Source organism: Portunus trituberculatus, chromosome 39, assembly GCF_017591435.1.
Source record: "Portunus trituberculatus isolate SZX2019 chromosome 39, ASM1759143v1, whole genome shotgun sequence".
NCBI lineage: Eukaryota > Metazoa > Arthropoda > Malacostraca > Decapoda > Portunidae > Portunus > Portunus trituberculatus.
The window spans coordinates 12,203,654-12,208,409 of NC_059293.1; positions in this window are offsets into that span (position 1 = coordinate 12,203,654).

Here is a 4,756-nt window from a genome sequence, read left to right on the forward strand (position 1 = left end):
AAAGAGAAAGACAAAAGAAACTACATTTCTAGCCAGTACAGTATCATGGGGTTTTTAAAGCATTAAAAAAAAAATAATAATAATAATAATTTTAGACCAATACAGTGTTTGCAGGTGGATGTAAAAGTAGAAACTATGGGGTAAATAAAAGCTGCCATAATGGTCAAAATTTCTGGTTCGCTATTTAGGACTTTTTTATTTCAAGCTATAACTGGGCCTTTATGGTATCAGAGAATTGCCTATGCTCTTTTAAGTGTGAAATCAACCCATTGAGTCAAATATGTGGACTTGAAATGGTTAGTCCTGATGAACATAAATTTTATCATTTTTATTTTGTTTGTTTAAGTTTTTTGTTTTACTGTCTGGCTCATTGTAAAAGATAGCTCAGACTCTGTAAAGTTTGTTAAAATACTCGCCGAGTGAAAATGGCTAGATTTTTAAATCTTTTAATGAGTTGAGATTTTAATGTTTGTTTTACACATGTGTTTCATTTGTTCACTTCTGGTTCTAGCTAATTGTTGGATGCCTGAAAAGAGAGCTTATATTGTCTGGTATTTTTCAAAAAAAGTATAAAGTAGAAATGGCTGGACGTTCTAGGGCAGTGGTATTCATTGCGCGGCTCGCGATGACTCAGTTTACGGCTCTCGAAAAATAAATAAATAAATGAATAAAAACAAAAAAGCACTTTTCCACTCATCACAGCATTAAGTAAGTTTGGTCTTTATTTTGCTCTTAATAACAAGATATATAGGCTAATATTACCATGTCTAATTTATCTTCTTTACTATATTGCACTAGCAGCCCAGTACTACTTAATTTAGTTGAGTTATGCTAGCTTGCACTAGCTGCGGCTCTCTCAATGAATGCGTTTAACCCAAGTGGCTCCCTTGCAAAAATTAGTGAATAACACTGTTCTAGGGCTTTACAAGTGAGAATGCTTTTCTATAATCTATAATATAGTACTTAATTTACAAATTTCTTTAAAACTAATTATGCAGATGTTTTGAAATTGTTACGCCGCCCTCACGTCCTTATACAGCTTCCACAACCGTGACAGGTACTCGCTCAACCACAGCGGCAGCTCAGGACAGCACAGGACGGGATGGCAACAGAAACAGGGATAAACCTCAGCGAGGGTCCGGGCTAGCAAGGAGAAGCAAGGCACAAATACTCACCAGACTCAGGCAGACTTACTCAGAGAGGCAGATGGCATGAAACACTTAGCACAACTCCTTCAGTTTACCGGGGTGTAATACAGTACAATGTAGTACAAGGTGCACACGTTGAAAGTGAAGGACGGAGAGGACACACTGGGATGACGAGGCACGTCAAGAGGGCGAAGGAGGGAGACGAGGAATAACCAGCTAGCAGGCTAAGTTGGGGCCTTCTTATATATTCCCCCACCCCCGCTACTCTTCCGATATTGGCTCACCCCTGAGCCAGTCACGGATGACTTATCCACCTGCATCCAGCTGCACATCTGGTATCGTCAAACACACCACATCTTTTACCAGATACAGTGATGCCACCCAACAGTATTGCAAACGCTAAGTTCACTACTACCCCCTGCGTCGCCACAATACTGCCCTCCCCCCACAAAATAGTCATCCCAACTATTCATTGTCACTTTCGCACACATGGTCTGTCCATCACTGAGATCTTTTCCTCATTCCGAAAGGGCGAGATACACACGGTTCACTCACAGCTAGCCTCGTTCCTTGAGTCCTTACACGTGCTGACAACGCACTCTGCAACATTATCTATTTCACCGTCACCCACCACCTCGCTGTCGCTCCCCACCTCACTGTCGCTCCCCACCTCACTGTCTGGCGATGAGGGTGGTCCTTCCTCCACAGCAGCCTACAACCAATCGACATGGACAATGCGTGGCCGCCTACTTGTGCCATTGTCCAGCTTGTAGGTGACGGCTAGCTGCAAGTCGTTGCAGAACGGTGTACAGGCCTTCCCATGTTCCCAGTAGCTCTGCAGCTTCAGAGTGGTGACTCGTTTCTTGCAGGGATTGTACCGCCAGCCACGGTCCCCCACTGCATACTAGGCGTCACTGGCGAGCAGCTGGTACCAGTGAGTCATGGCTTGCCCCGCAAAGTGAAGATTGCTCGACACCTGTCGCCGTGTGGCATCCACCCGCTGCTGCAACGCCACTATCAACTCAGGCGCCGTCTGTGGTAGCTTTTCCCCAAGTAGTCGTCCAGTGGCCAGGTCCAGAGGCAGCTGCATCTCTTCTCTCTTAGTCAACGGGACATGGCGATGTAGCTGCTTCATCGGCGGACTGTCTGCAGTGTTGGAGCGCTGAACCAGCAACGTGCAGCCAAGGTCTTGAGCATCTCGGCTGAAGACGTCCTCGTGGTCCATCAGCAGCTTCTCCAACTTCACCACCTGCTCATGAGTCAGCATGGTGGAACTACGTGCCTCCAAGTCTACCACGTGTGAAGGTAGCATGGAACTCGCCTCACCCGTACCTCTGTCCACCTCAGGACCATCGCTACTCACCACTGCCTGGTGTCCACGGGCTGTCACAGTGGCGTCTGCAACCTCACCTTCCCTCACGACTTGGCAGTGCAGCTCCAGCTTCTCGTCCTCGACATCTGAACTCGTCATGGGGCTCTCCACCTGTTCAGCAGCATCCTCAAGGATTAGCAGTACCGTTTCCCCATGTCTCTGCATCTGCATCCTTTCGAAGTCCACACACGCTGCACTCTGAACCAGGGAGTCCAGCCCCAACAGACAGGGTTCCTCCATGTCGGCCCCGAATATTGGTAGCTTCTCCTCAACGCTACCCACCACGATCGTAGACATCACGGAGCCTCGTAGTGTCGTACAGTGGCCAGTCACGCCACACAACTGCCGGTCTGCCACAGGGAGATCTTGCACTGCCACAACTTCTTCCCTAATGACGGTCTTTGCCGCACCAGTGTACACCACCACGGGACACGGGTGGCCATCCACCTTGCTCTCGACGACTCCAGTGTCCAGTCCCTCGCACTGTCGTCTCACTGCCACCAGTTCTTTCTTGAACTCTTCTGACAGGTCCTGCCACAGCCTCTTGTCATGTTCCGACTGCTGGTTGCGTCTCCTCTCGCCTCAGGTCAAATCTCACCACTGCTGCTCTCAATTCTTGTTTACTTTCACTTATTTCCTGTTTCATTTCTATCATTGCCTGTTTCACAATTTTATTTGTTTCCTATTTCATTTCACTCATTTCCTGATTCATTTTGTCCATTGCCTGTGCCAACATCTCAGCGAACAAGTTTTCCAGCCTTTTCCAATCTAGCTCACTGCCTTCCGGCCTCTCACTGCCTCTCGCACCTGAATCTGCCATCATTCACACGTACCTGGCAACCTCGCTAGCCAAAATTTATCCCATAACTCCTGACACCACCTGTTATGGTGTCGCAGTCTCGTCCTTACACAGCTTCCAAAACTGCGACAGGTACTCACTCAACCACAGCGGCAGTCCAGGACAGCACAGGACGGGACGGCAACAGACACAGGGATAAACCTCAGTGAAGGTCCGGGCTAGCAAGGACAAGCAAGGCAAGAATACCAGACTCAGGCAGACTTACTCAGAGAGACAGGAGGCATGAAACACTTAGCACAACTTCATTTTACTGGGGTGTAATACAAGGTAATACAAGAAAGCAAAGGGCGGAGAGGACACACTGCAATGACAAGGGGCACGTCGAAAGAGTGAAGGAGGAAGACAAAGAACAACCAACTAGTGGACTAATGTTGTTGTTGTTGGTTACCACCAGAGAGGGGTGACAGACAGACATAAAATGATGCAGCACTATGCCACGGTTGATGAAAAATAACGGCATTAACTACACCTAACGGCCTCAGCCGTCAAGCACGAATGAGCAAATCTATAGGGATGCTGACAGTTGACTTGACACCTTCCTCACACAACTGAGAGGACCCGCGTTCGATTCCTAAGCGGGATGAGATAATTTGGGCTTGTCTGTAATATTCGTACACTCAATCCTATGTGTAGTAGTAGTAGTAGTAGTAGTAGTAGTAGTAGTAGTAGTAGTAGTAGCAGTAGTAGTAGTAATAGCAGTAGTAGTAGTAGTAGTAGTAATAGCAGTAGAAGTAGTAGTAGTAATAGCAGTAGTAGTAGTAATAGTAGTAGTAGTAGCAGCAGCAGCAGCAGCAGCAGCAGCAGCAGCAGTAGTAGTAATAGAAGTAGCAGTAATAGTAGTAGTAGTAGAAGTAGAAATGCAATGGTAAAATGCCGGCCAACTGCAGTGTTACTGCACCGCCAGACCGCCACCCGTCCTGGCCACCGATCCGCCGTGTGGTGCCGACACATTATTCATTTTTAGCGGTAGGAAGCAGCAGAGTCCCGGCACAGACGCTAGACGGTACAAGCGTCAAGCGGTACCGGAAATGATGCCGGCACATTCAGTTGTACCAGTACAGATGCGTCTCGCCGAGCTACCGAGACCGCGCCGACGCGCCAGGGCAGCCAGTCGGTACCAGTGTGGAGCGGTACCGAGAGTGAGAATGACTCAATGTTACCGTCTTACCCATCACCGCTCGCCTTGAGTCACCTCCACGCTGTATACAATTTGCTCAGTACCGTTTCGGCTATTTACTGGTACGGAAAATTTTAACCGGTACAGCACCGTTAAGGCTGGTACTGGTATTACCGTTACTGGTACCAGAATTTGCCCACCAGTCAGTGAGCCGCGCTGCACTTGGCAGGACAAGGCGCTGGCCGTGAGGGACAGTGAGT